This window comes from Ambystoma mexicanum, chromosome 12, assembly GCF_040938575.1.
Source record: "Ambystoma mexicanum isolate Mex_15411 chromosome 12, UKY_AmexF1_1, whole genome shotgun sequence".
Lineage (NCBI taxonomy): Eukaryota > Metazoa > Chordata > Amphibia > Caudata > Ambystomatidae > Ambystoma > Ambystoma mexicanum.
The window spans coordinates 973,244,198-973,258,154 of NC_090936.1; the positions used below are offsets into that span (position 1 = coordinate 973,244,198).

Genomic DNA, 13,957 nt, shown 5'->3' on the forward strand with positions numbered 1-13,957 from the left:
CTGCCAGTTCTATCATATTCCCACTTCCAGTGTAGGCAGGAGTTTGCTTTATTTCCCTTCTGTTCCTAGTATTCCAGCTGCTACTAGTACTCCATTATTTGCTTGTGGGATGGTATTTGGGGATCCCGGGTGACGTATTAACACTGCTCCTTCATTGGTGCTGTCATCATCAATTGTGGGGCCTCCTCTGCCACCTTCCCTATGTCAGCCACCTCACTCAATCTTATTGGGTTTATAAATGGCAGATTACATGGCAGGTTAGGTGGATTTTCCAGATGTAACAATGTGACATCACTAATTATTGAATTGCTGATTAGATCACTGCTTAACAACACCCCGGTTATCCCCCCAGATATTGGGCAATGTATCATTGCAAGTGCTTTCTGGCTCCTTAGTGCCCACTTAATGGTTGATTGTGTGAGCTGCGTCGTCGCCCTGCACATATTCTGTAGGCGATTAGATGTTTTTTCTTTGTTCTGGCTGTTAAATCTTTCTTCAATTTAGAGGCGAGTACCATTCTAGCCATATTATAATAATTAATTAAGTGCCTTATTCGTGTTTTAACCACACATAGGCAGTCTCAACAGAGATTGCCCCTACTCAGGCGCTCCCACCTTCAGTACTGAGCAGACCTTTCGAGTACTATGTGGCGTGTACATTTAGGAGGGAGGCTTGGATATCTAGATTGATTTATCTCCTCATATAATCATATGCTATATAATCATATGTGCTCCTACAGTTAATGCTAATACCAGCTGTATCCTGCAGGGTGCAGCTTGCACTCACCACCTTACCCGCTGAATGAGCGCTCACCGCACAGCTAACCTACAAGTAGCACTGCAATCATTTTAAGCCCTTGACATAGGCTATGGGTATTTTCAGCAACAATATCAGTGTTGATTTCTTAAGAGAATACAGAAAAATGGCTGTAGATGAAGATACATTCATAATTTTAGAAGCCAATCTAGGATGAATGTAAACTGGGCAATAGATACAAATATTCTAGCTGGCCAGTGATTAAGTGGCGATTCTGTGATTTAACTGCTGTAGATAATATAGTCCTCAATTCTGTACATCTAATTAAGGCAAAAAAGTTCATCATTTGATATGTTCCTATTGAGTGGATGGTGGCAGTATATAAGGTAGTCCTGCCTTTAAGGTTAACGTCATCATAGATCTGATTTATTTTATAAAATGATCTTGCCGAACAATGCATAGCTCTAATGGTGGAGTTCCAAATTCATTGTATTTGGTTTTCTTTACTTCTCTGATGGCTTTTTAGAGATTTTACATTCCATTATATATTTTTTCTTTTTCTGCAGATTCAAATACATTTTTGCCATTGGCATTCCACATACTTTTTATTTGGCCTGGTTTGAAGAACTATGTTAGTGAACTATCCGTTTTATGTGATTGGTATGTGGCTATCTAGGCTACAATAGATCAGCCTCATGCAATTTTCTAGCTCTTCCTCGGCAGAGATTGCGTGATCGATTTTGTTTATTTTACCATACACAATACTCTCAAGTAGTTCCCGATCTATGCATTTTTATTGATACGGGAACTGCTTACTTTTTTGATATTTGGATTATGGTAAATATGAAAGAGAACAGAAATGTGATCCGGCCATCCAGACTGCATAGGGGATGATACTTCTGAATGTTTCCTCTCGCTGGAAAAGATAACATGTGGCCTCTTTCAGGAGTGCACCCCTTCACCAATTAAATTAGGTGATGAGCTTTCGGGTTGTCTAATAATTTAGAAGTTAAAGCCAGTTTGGAGTCCTTGATCCCAATGTCAGAGTTGCCTAATTTAATAATCTCTGGTAGATTGATAGAGTAGGGAGATTTTGCCCAACCAATCTGTAGTTAGAAAATACTCAGAGTGAGTACAGGGTGTTTCAGTAATTTTAAAGTGATCATTTAAGATAATTGCTATGTTACCAACCTTTTTTGATCTCTTGGATTAGATATGACTTTATACTTTATTGGGATATGTTTTGAAATTAAAGGCACACAATCTGTTTAAACCATGTTTCTTTCACAAATAGAACCTCTAAGTTATGACTTTGTGTATAGGTTTGCACCTTAGGCCTATTTTGTGCTAAAGACCTATTCATAATTAAGGCACAACATAAGTGCATACAGCACTGTTTTCATTCCTGTGGTTGTATATTTTCGTCTGACAAGGTATTTTGTTTTGGTTTCGTTTGTGATTAAATGTAGTGGCCAAGGGAAGGACCTGTTTGAATTATCTGAAGTACGTAATTCGGTTTATAATTGTTCCTGCACTAGACGATTGTCGTCTAATGTCTAATCCTAGACTTCCATCTAGTATTTTCGGTTCTATGGTAAAATACTTATAATGTAAGAGCTCCTCAGAACTATACTTACAAAATATTTTAGTATGTACTGTGCACGTCCTTTTGCAGCCTGTTGAGGATGGGTGCAGACTGCCATGCCTTTGCCACGGCAGTGGCGCAGTCACTTTTTGCATTTTATTGGTGTTGCCTCATGTTAAGTACACAGCGATGACAGACTGCCCAAAAAGTAGTTGTTTCTTTTGATTTACCGATAGTTTCTGTTAAATCATGCATTTTACAAAAATAAAAGATTTCCCATGCCCCAATACAGGAGCCCATTATCCATAACAAGAATATTATTTACGTACATGACATTTCGTATATGTGCATATGAGGGCAAACTTCATCACGTCTACACATGTGTATATTCCTTGTTGTAGAGTCCCTATCCACAGGGATAGATGGATTCTTGTTGCATAGTCCCTATCCACAGAGATAGATGGATTCAATCTTGCAACATAACACCTTAGAAAAGCTAGCATCATGTCCGTGTGAAATAACATTTTGTAACACATAATTGTTACATGTATGCCTGCTGCCTTTATAACCATACATTCGAAGGGATTGTGTCCTCCGACGTATTCCTTATCTTGATAGATTACATCCCAGCTTGCTGGGCTCGGAAATATTTTCAGTAGAGGGCGCTGCGCGTCGACGTCCCTTAAGCTGGTGTCCCTCGGCGCCAACGTCATTGTGCGTATAAATAGACTCGCGCAGCGACCGTTGCTCAGTTCTGTTTTTCCGTGCTTCGTCGCCTCGGAATCGTGTTGCTCAGTTCTTTCTTCAAGAAGACTAAACTTATTATTCGAAGATATCATCTTTATTCGATGGCTTCCTCATCCGAACCGTCGACCCCACGGTCCGGCATCAAAAAGTGTCGTGATTGTGGGAAGAAAATGTTGTTCACGGATCCTCACAGGATCTGTTTGTGGTGCCTGGGATCGGAGCATTACTGTTCGGAATGCGAGGACTGTATGTCCATGACGGTGAAAGCCTTGAAGGAGCGTAAGGGAAAGCTAGAAAGAGGTAGGAATCTTAAAACATCTACTCCCTCGAAAGTTTCTTCGGCAGAGTCGAGACATTCGTCTCCTCGCCGTCACAGGAAACATTCCGGTTCAAGGTCTCGAAGCGGTTCCCACCAGTCTTCGAGATCGAAACACCCAAAGAAGAGGCGTACCAGATCTCCCTCTTCTTCGTCTTCTTCTGTCTTCCCGGAAAGGGTCACCTGCCCCACCAAACACAGCTCTCCAGCTAAGTGGGAGGAATTCCATATAAAAATGCTTAGCGTCTTCGAGAAAGCGGCCTCGACCCTCTCAGAGACGGCTAAAGGTGATACCCTGGTTGAAAGACCTGAAAAATCAAAACGCTGCAAGTCGATGCACCCGGCGACAGAAACTACCCGAGAGCGTCATGAACCCTTGAGTAAAGGCAGTAAACCTGCGTCATCAACGCTGTCATCAAAGGTTTCTGCGACTCATAAATCTGCGTCATCGATGCCTATGTCAAAGGATCCATCGACGCATAAATCAGTTGCATCGACACCGTCTTCGACACCACTGTCGACACCACTGTCGACTCCGATAAAAGACAGACCTACAACTGTCAGTACATCTCAGACAGTAGAGGTGTCGAGGACTTCGACCAGGACCTTGAGGATGACGTCGATAACCTTGACAACTCCGAGTAGGATTCCGATCCTCTCGAGTACTTCGAGGTCTCTCCAAACCTTTTCGACACCTTTTTCGGGTTTGTCGAAGCCTTTGACTTCTACGCTGACAACTTTGACGTTTTCTCAACCGGTGACAACCAACTTGGCCCCTTCTTCCCTAGAAATGGGTTTTAAACCATATCCTAGGTCTGATTACTTTATAGCTTTGTCCTGTATATATGAGGAAGGGGAGGATGCTGACCATGAGAGACCTTTTGGTTTACAAAGGACCGCAACACCCATACCAGAAGAATTTATCTCTGAACAGGTTAAACGATCTTCAAGACTCTTTACATAAGGCAAGTGGTTTAGATACTTCCCCAGAAGTAGAGTTTGCTAAACCAGATCCTGGGGAGTATGCTGAGACCCCTTATAGGGTTCTGATGGCTAGAATAATAGAATTCATGGGGTGGTCTACACCTTCACCTTCTTTTCAGCAGGTTGACCTTACTGACATTTTAGTTAAGGGTCCACAGGAAGATATCCTGTTGTTCCTTTTCATACTGCTCTCCAAAGAAAGATCTCTGCTATTTGGGAAACTCCTGAGGTTATCCCTGCAGTTAACAAGAAACTATCTGCCAAATACAGGGTATCTGCTTCAGATCTTGAATACTTGAGCAAACATCCAACTCCAGAGAGTTTGGTTGTACAAGCAGCAACTTCATCAAATAGTAGATCTGCATACCCTACTATTCCACCGGACATGGATGATAAAAGGTTTGATGCTATGTCAAAGAAAGTATTTTCGGCATGTAGCATGGCGCTTAAATCTATTAACGCCACAGAGGAAAGGGAAGCATTTTTAAACGTCATTAAAGATGGCAAAGATGCAATGTGCAAGTCCCTCCAAACAGGCATTGATTCTGCTGACAGTATCAGCAGGGCCATGGCGGCAAGTACCACAATCCGCAGATTTGCGTGGTAGCGGAAGTCTGGTTTTGCTCCAGATGTACAAGCCAGACTTTTGAATATGCCCTTTGACGGCACTTCTTTATTTGGTAAGAAGGCTGATGAGAGCCTGGAGAAGTTACAAACATCCAAGGCAGCAGCGAAATCTCTTGGAGCAGCAATCCGACAGACTCCGAATCGCCCCTCAGGAACATCCTGGAGGTGTAGGTCCTTTTGCTTTTACTCCGCATTTAGAAAAGCCAGAGGACAGCCAGATCAAAGGCGCCCGAAACGATTCTCCCATAGTTGACGGGTTAAAGGTACAAAAACTGCAGCAGCAGGTGCCACTTTACCCTCGGCATCTGCATCAGCCGCTTCTAAACCCCTCTGAGGTCTCTCCTCACAAAACACCAGTAGTGGGCAGGTTAACTCAACATCATGGCGGAATAGCAGGCTATTACGTCAGATGCTTGGGCATTGGAGACAGTTGCCCAAGGTTACTGCCTGCCTTTTCTACACACCCCTCAGAGTCATCCACCGGGGAACAACTCTTTGAAGTTTCCAGATCCGCTCCTTATGCAGGAGATTCTAGATCTGCTAGAGAAAGGTGCCATAGAACCGGTACCTGCAGCGGAGAGGAACAAGGGTTGGTATTGCCCCTACTTCCTGGTACCGAAGAAGGACGGAGGACTGAGACCCATCTTGGACTTACGAGAATTGAACAAATTCCTCAGGAAGGGCAAGTTCAAGATGGTAACTCTCTCTCAGATCCTTCAGGCCCTCCAGCTTCAGGACTGGTTGGTATCTCTAGACCTTCAGGATGCTTATTTCCATGTGCCAATCCATCTCAAACCCAGGAAATACCTGAGGTTCGCAATTGGCAACTCTCACTATCAATTTCGAGTTCTGCCATTTGGGCTGACCTACGCCCGAGGGTCTTCACCAAGCTAATGTCGGTAGTGGCTGCAAGTCTAAGGAGGGAAGGGATCCACGTCTACCCCTACCTGGACGATTGGTTGATCAGAGCAGTATCTACGGAACAAGCTCGGATCCAGCTAGATTATGTCTGCCACTTCCTTCACAAACTGGGCTTCTCCCTCAACTTAAAGAAGTCACAGATGATACCATCACAGAGACTCCAGTTCATTGGAGCGGTCCTGGACACTTCCCTGGGGAAGGCCTCGCCACCATAGGTGAGGGCTCAAGATATTCTGCAGATGGTCACCAAGTTTCAAAATGCCAAACGTCTTCCAGCCTTTGAATTTTTGAGGTTGCTAGGCCTCATGGCATCCTGCATCTTCCTAGTGCCAGAGGCTCGCCTGAGAATGAGATCCCTCCAGTGGCCATTAAGAACTCAATGGTCACAATTCTCAGGAAGAATGACAGATCTCCTTCAGGTCCCAGACAGAGTGGCTCGAGACCTTCAGTGGTGGGCCTATCGGGAGAACATTTTGAAAGGAGAACAGTTTGGACAACCATGGCCAGAGATAACAGTAGTCACGGATGCCTCACTCACGGGGTGGGGAGCCCATGCCAACGACTTGACCATCAGCGGTCGTTGGTCTCCATCAGAGTCCAGACTACATATCAACCTTGTGGAGCTGAGAGCCATCAGACTGGTGCTGGAGGCTTTTCTGCCATCTGTACAAGGGAAAAATGTACTAATAATGATGGAGAACACAGTGGCCATGCACTACCTTAACAAAGGAGGAGGCGTAGGATCACTGCCACTGTGCAGAGAGGCGATGCAGCTCTGGTTTTGGGCAATTCAAGAAGGAATCTCAATATCAGCAGTTCACTTAGCCGGAGAGAAGAACTTGACAGTGGACGCTCTGAGCAGGCAGAGCACAGTCTCTCACGAGTGGGAGCTAGTTCAGGAAGTCTTTCAAGAGATCTTTGCCCTTTGGGGAACCCCTCAAGTGGATCTGTTTGCCAACAGTATCAACAGGAAGTGCGATCAGTTGTGTTCAAGGGAATTTCCCCCGAGAGGAGCTCTAGGCGACGCGTTCGTAGTAGACTGGGAGTTTCCACTTCTATACGCGTTTCCTCCAGTGCCTGTCATTACTCAGATGATCAGGAGGTTGAGAAGATTCCGTAAGACTATGATCCTAATTGCCCCGGACTGGGCCAGGAGAACGTGGTACCCGGACCTTCTGGACATGTCCATCTGCCTTCCAATTCGTCTTCCGCAAAGAGAGGATCTTCTCGCACAGAAGGGATGTCAGGTTCTCCATCCAGACATCAGAACCCTCATCCTTCACGCTTGGTTTCTGAAAGGTTGAGATACAAGGATTGGGACTTCCCGGATGATGTCATGGAGGTGTTGCTTTCGGCTAGAAGGTCAGCAACAAAGACTTTATACCGCTGCCGTTGGAACAGATTTTGCAGCTGGTGTAGAGAAAAGAATATCGAACCCTTTTCATGCGGTACACCAATGGGGTTATCCTTTTTGCTCTATTTGGCAAATTCAGGTCTTCAAGTTGGTACGATCAAGGGCTACCTCGCAGCGCTGTCAATCTTTAAGCGCACTGTGGAGGAGCCATCATATTTTAAATTGTCCCTAGTAATTCAATTTCTGAAGGGGTTAACTAATGTCTATCCCCCAAAGCCGTTCCAAGTTCCCTTGTGGGACTTAAATCTAGTCTTACATTTTCTGATGGGTACTCCCTTTGAACCTCTCCATTCTTGTTCATTAAGATTTCTCACCCTTAAAACAGTCTTACTAGTGGCTCTAACATCTGCCAGAAGAGTGAGTGAATTACAAGCTCTATCTTGCAAACCTCATCAGATAATTTTTCACAAAGACAAAGTTGTCTTACAAGTGAAGCCTAACTTCCTCCCAAATGTGGTCTCTGAATTCCACATCACTCAAAAGATAACCTTGCCTTCATTCTATCCTCCTGCCCATCCAGGGAAAGAGGAAGAGAGGCTATATAGGCTGGATCCAAGGCATGCCTTGAGTTTTTATATCAGCAGACTTGCTAGGATAAAGCAAGCAGACCAACTGTTTATAGGTTATGCAGGACACAAATTAGGATTGCCAATCACAAAACAGACTATTTCAAGATGGATTATTTTAGCCATTCTAGAATGTTACAAATTGGCAGGGAAAGAGCCCCCTCAACATCTTAGGGCTCATTCAACCAGGGGTATCGCAGCCTCTTCGGCTCTCCAAAGAGGGGTACCGATTCGGCATATTTGCGGCTGCCACATGGTCGTCCGCACATACCTTTACAAAATTCTACAATCTGGATTCCTCCTCTAGCCAGGAGACAAGATTTGGCAAAGCTGTGTTACATTCTGTTCATTCGTAAAGGGAAATATTCCAATTTTACTCCCACCTCCTCTTTCACACCACTGCTATGGGAGTCTATCAAGATAAGGAATACGTTGGAGGACACAATCCCTTCGAAGAACAAGTTACTTCTTACCTTGTAACGTTCTTTTGATGGGATGTTCCTCTGACGTATTCCTTATCGCCCCTCCCATCCATCCCCGCAGTAAAACTTCACTTGTAGTTGCAGGTTACGCTCCTTCAAGGTCAATAACCAATTCATGCACAGCTAATTTCAAGCTTCAAAACGGAACTGAGCAACGGTCGCTGCGCGAGTCTATTTATACGCACAAATACGTCGGCACTGAGACGTAGGCTGTCGAGGGAAACCAGCTCAAGGGACGTCGACGCGCAGCGCCCTCTACTGAAAACATTTCCGAGGCCAGCAAGCTGCGATGTAATCTATCAAGATAAAGAATACGTCAGAGGAACATCCCATTGAAAGAACGTTGCAAGGTAAGAAGTAACTTGTTCTTCTGCGCACCTTATATATGTGACTTAGAATTTTTTTGTTTCTGTTTCAGATCATATCAGCACGCAGGGTGAGTGAAAATGTCAGCTTTTCTCAGCCTTAGCGTCTTACAACAAATGTCATGCAGATAAGGGGACGCTCAGGATCCATTCACGTTTCCTGGGTAAAATAATTTCAGATCACCACATTTTCCAATACCAATTTCCCAGGATTCTTCAAATAACTAACTGCAATGCCAGAGCACTTGCTTGACACGGTGGAGGAAAGGTGATGTCTCAGTTATTACCAACACCGAGATCCAGGGAGTTTATAAGGGCTTCTGAACTTTTCTTGACCTTTGGAACATCGACACAAGGATAGTCTGTTTCCAAGATTGCTATAACTAAGTGGCCAGTAATCTATATAAAACTCTGTCATAAAGCCATAAATAAGCATTGGTCAAGCAGTGCAACTGCATTGTGAGTCATTTGTAAAGCAGCAACCTGGAGTTCAATGATGCTTTTCTACATGCAAGCTGTACTGAAATATCTCTTCAAATGAAACTAACCTGTGGTTCCAGTACTTGGGGATTTTTCCAAAAGACTTCATGGCTGTTGCAAAACAGCCAAGGCAACATTGGTGGCCTTTCAGAGACGTGTACATATAAGAGAAATCTATACTACACTGCTATCTTGTGTTAAGAAGCTATTATACTGCACCCATCGCTATCATATTGGTTTTAAGGCACCAGGAGTTGTCCAACAAATTACATATTTTGACCCCATCTGCGTTAACCATAGCTTGGTCTGTGGAGGAAGGGAAACGGGGAGTGAGGGAAAGGTAAGGATAGGCGAACGGACAGGGTGACAATTGGAAAGACACAAAAGGGTTGAGAAAGAAGTATGTGATTCTAGAAGCAGGGGTACATTTCTTGTCCATGCCATTGGATCAAACTGAATGCTGATCAGAAAGAAGGCAAAATAGAACATCTTCTGATAATGAGCATTTTCCATTGATGGCAGTTTCTAATACTGAAAGGTGGTACTAGAATTTGTGAAAACATAGTTGTATGATAGACCCGAGATGTTTCAGATGTGCCCCTTGAGGCATGGTGGCTTAACTACCTGTTAACATCTTTAGGTGTGCCTTGCCAATCACCCGGGAATTAATATGGGCCTATCAAGCCAACTGGTAGAAGTGACAGAGCAAGAGTTGGTTATATGAAGGTGAATGCAATGAGCACACATGGAACAAGGAAGTAGGGAAGTGAGGATGAAACCAACCCTTCAGGAGCCATACATGCATGGCCTCCTAGTGAGGTTGTGTTCACTAGTGAGAATTGTGGATGTAGAGAAATTATGTACATATGTGGAGCTATCACCTTGAGGCAATGGGGACTTACATCTCTGAATTGAGAGGTCTGCGATATCTATTATGAGTAGGTCCAGTGGCGAAGAAAAGATTATTGAAACATAGCATTTCCTCGATAGGTACCATATTCTCCATTTCCAAACCCAAGTGCAGAAAATCATACAGTAATTAGTATTTAGGCTTTAGGCCAGACTGTTGGAGGCCATGATTATCCAGCCGCGTGGCATGAGCTGGGGACCTCCTGCAGAGAGTAAGAGATGTAAGGCCTTCATTCTCATCCAGTAAGCTTTAATCTACCCAGAAATGTGATATCTTCAAGAAAGGATCAAAAACAATTAGTCAACAAAACCTTTTGAAAACTGAAGGCCAGTTGCAGAGAGTGGCCAGTCTGCTCTCATAATCCTGTGTTCTTGAAGCCTGTCACCCACCCCAATAATGCTTGCAACCCCACAAGATGCTACCTTTAGTCGGTAGAATCCTTCCATAAATAACATCATAACACAGCTTCTGGATTATAGCTACAGTAGTTGTAATAGAGAAAGAAGCATATATCGAACACACAAATTAAGGCAGGGTAGGCTGCACAATGATGGCAAGTGTTACAAAGCTATTGAGTATATGTTCACATCCTCTTGGAAACCATGAGTGAATCCCAAAAGATGGTAATGTGAAGGAGTATGGGTGAATGAGTGCAAAATAGCTCAGTGATTCATTTTATTTGGTAGACAAGATGAACATGGTCCAATTGATTACATCAATATATAGTTCTGTAACTGAAGAATACAGTGTGTGTGTGTGTGCGTGCGCGCGTGCGTGCGTGCGTGCGTGCGTGTGTGTGTGTGTGTGTGTGTGGTTTTTATGCCCGGCTACCAAAGGTGGACCTGGTCCTACAGTTGGGCATAGTGGAGGGGGTTTGGGTATTGTGTGCGAAATACTGTGGGTGCACTGAAATATGGCACTGCTTAGTAGAAAGTGCCAGCATCTTGTGAATCAAGGAACATAGTTCTAGGAAGTTTTCAAAGAGGGAATTGAAGAAAATTAGCTTATTTTCTTGTTTAGAGATTAAGCCACCGCCAAAACAAACAGACCAAATGTTCAAGAGGGCAACTTGGTCTCCATCGACATCTGTGGAAGACAAAACAGGGTGTGGGTGACGGAACAGGATAGCATGCTAGGCAAGGTTTAGTGAGAAAGTAGCTGCCAAAAATGCAATGCCCTCCAATATTCAGTTCATTAATGTTGGGGTGGTCAGGAATGGTCCCAATGATTACAAGGAGTTCATGTTGTGCATGCCGTATTAATAAGTGATGGTGACACCAAACTGGGCGCAAAATTGCAATTTCATATGTATGAATGTTGTGTGGAGTCATAAAGGATGCCATTTTATTAAGGTCAAAATAATATTACATGCCTCACTATTCCTACTCTGTTGAGGATTAGCCTGCCTAACAAAACTAGAGGGAAACGCTCTAACACAGGATGTATGGCCCTCGCACTAAAACATCAAATACAAAGAAAAATATATGGCAATTCAAATGACATCAACAACTTTCACAGTTTTTTGATAACCTCTCAATAACCTGGGCGAGTTCCCTTCCCCAGGATTCATAGTGAATTCAACCCCAATGTTCAATAACAAAAGATAAGGAAATCCTTGTAGGTAAGATAGTCTATGATCAGTTATTGATGTTTCAATGTCAAAGTAAAGGTCTATTAACCAAAGTTCCAACAGTAGCAAATCTTTTCTTCTTGGTGAAATATGGACTTCCTACATCCTCAAAACAGCACCAATGGTATTCCCAACCGCAATGCTTTGCAACCACTTCCAATAATTCAAGGAGACTTGCCACAGTTCAAAAAGAAAAGCAACTTCTACAATTGTTAGTGAAACACAGTTCTTGGTTAACAATTGTTAGGTTACTAGGTACAACTGTAGGTATCTTTGTCAGGATAAACATCACAGTGCTGCTGCTTCTACTTCAACAACTTCACTTCTACTAAAGTCTACCATGAGAACATTGTCTCATAGTACTCCACTTCACTTATACTACTGATGTTTTCCATCTGCTGACAATCAGATGTACCACCACAGCTTCAGTACTTTGTGATTCTACCACAGCTTTAGGACTTTGTAATTCATTATATGTTTTAGTTCTGACAAGATTTATGTTAAGACACTTCAATGCCTTCAACCAAGCAAGGCACTTTTCCTCTGAATATCTCTCTTCAAAAGGGGAAGCCTGTTTGCCTATCTTGTCTGTTGAGCAACAAGTTTCCCTTCCCCAACTTTGCCTTCATCTCTCAGCCAACGGTTAGCTAAAATAATTACCCAGAAGGCTTCAAAACCAGATACAATGTTTAACCACTTAACGTATTTTAGAAGTAATGATTGTTCACGTGAATAAAAAGGTAGAGTTCAGTCTTCCTTTGAAAACCAAACATTGGTTCTGCTTAATGAGAGGCACGCAACTATTTCTTCATAAAGTTTGTAAGCTTTAAGGGTTTAACAATGGTCTTTGCAACGTTTGCTCTTCACACAAGTGAAATAAGAAATTACTAATCACACACAAGTGCTATTTTTTCATTGTCCTATTGTTAAGAGTTCAACAAACAACTTCAGCTCGCTTCTGCTTGTACGCAAGTGAAGATTGGACTGGATACTGTTGCTGGCATTGCTCACGCAAGGAATCAGAATGCCAGGATTGACTCACCGGCTTCTGTGATCCTTGTTCTGCGGGTTGCACAGCTTCCAGGACTTCCCACACAATTTCTACTGCTTCTAGTTTCACGGGAACCAACACCCCTCCTCGCTGAAGGAGTCTCATGTGCGGCGACACTTAAGGAGCCCCTCTCGCTCCTGGGACCCACAGCTTGACAGCAACTCCTTGGTCTCTAACACATTTCTTGCATGGCAATCATCACAATCTGGTTCATATGGGGAAAGGCAGCGTTCTTGCACGCCTCCTGTTGCTCAGCCTCTGCACTTCAGAGTTTGGGGGAACAGGCCCTCTCAGACCAAGCAGGTGAAATCTGCTGAATACACCCTCCAGCATCCCTTTGGTTCTCCCACTTCTGCTTGGATTGCCAACACTGTGTCTTCATCTTTTTGCCACTGCTACTACAGCATGCACTCCAGCCACAGTTTCAGCTCCTTCCTATTGCGTGCACCTGAGGGGGCCTTTTATGCCTCCCAGGTTCCTTCAGGTGTGGGCTGTTGACAGACTACTGCTATAACATGTCCCTTCAGCCCTCTTCCTCATCCCTGTACTCATGGGATTCTGGGACTTGTAGTCGCCAACAGCATAGTCAGTTCTAACTTCTGCTGTTTGGAAGACAGCCATCAAAAGTGTGGGATTATGGGGAAAGTTAAGCAGGGGGTTTCCCAGTCTACCTGGCCTGTTGCCCCCACCCATGTGATCCTCCCACAGTACACCACCCCCAGGGTCTGGATCAGAAAGCATCTGCCTTTCCCTGGCCACATGAGAAGGGAACTTTGAAACTGGTTCTGTGAGGTTTTAGGAGCCAGGGCATAGGTGAATAAGTAACTTCACAAATCTTTGCACTCAGCAAAGCTGTAGAAAATAGCCATGGGTTTCTATGGTCTAATAAGCATCGTATATAGTAGATGTAATCTCCTGATGCCTGAGAGCGTGACAGAAGGAGGTTCATTATTTATTTTGGTCATCAGTAAAACATGGGGTTAAGCCAGTGCCCAAGGATACCCAGGAGTTTCAATTGTGTGATAAAGTGGCAGTTTTGTAGATTGGAAAGTTTTAATGGAACCGTGACCTGGGGACTGAGATATTATTTACCTAACATTCCTCATATCACTTGAAATATTTA

General features: G+C 43.7%; 1 protein-coding gene across 5 annotated transcripts in view; it reads right to left on the bottom strand.

Annotated features, from left to right (window-relative positions):
• SHANK3 (SH3 and multiple ankyrin repeat domains 3) overlaps window positions 1-13,957 on the bottom strand; it is a 3,072,962-nt gene that overhangs the window by 837,914 nt on the left and 2,221,091 nt on the right. The gene's annotated exons all lie outside the window — the stretch shown is intronic.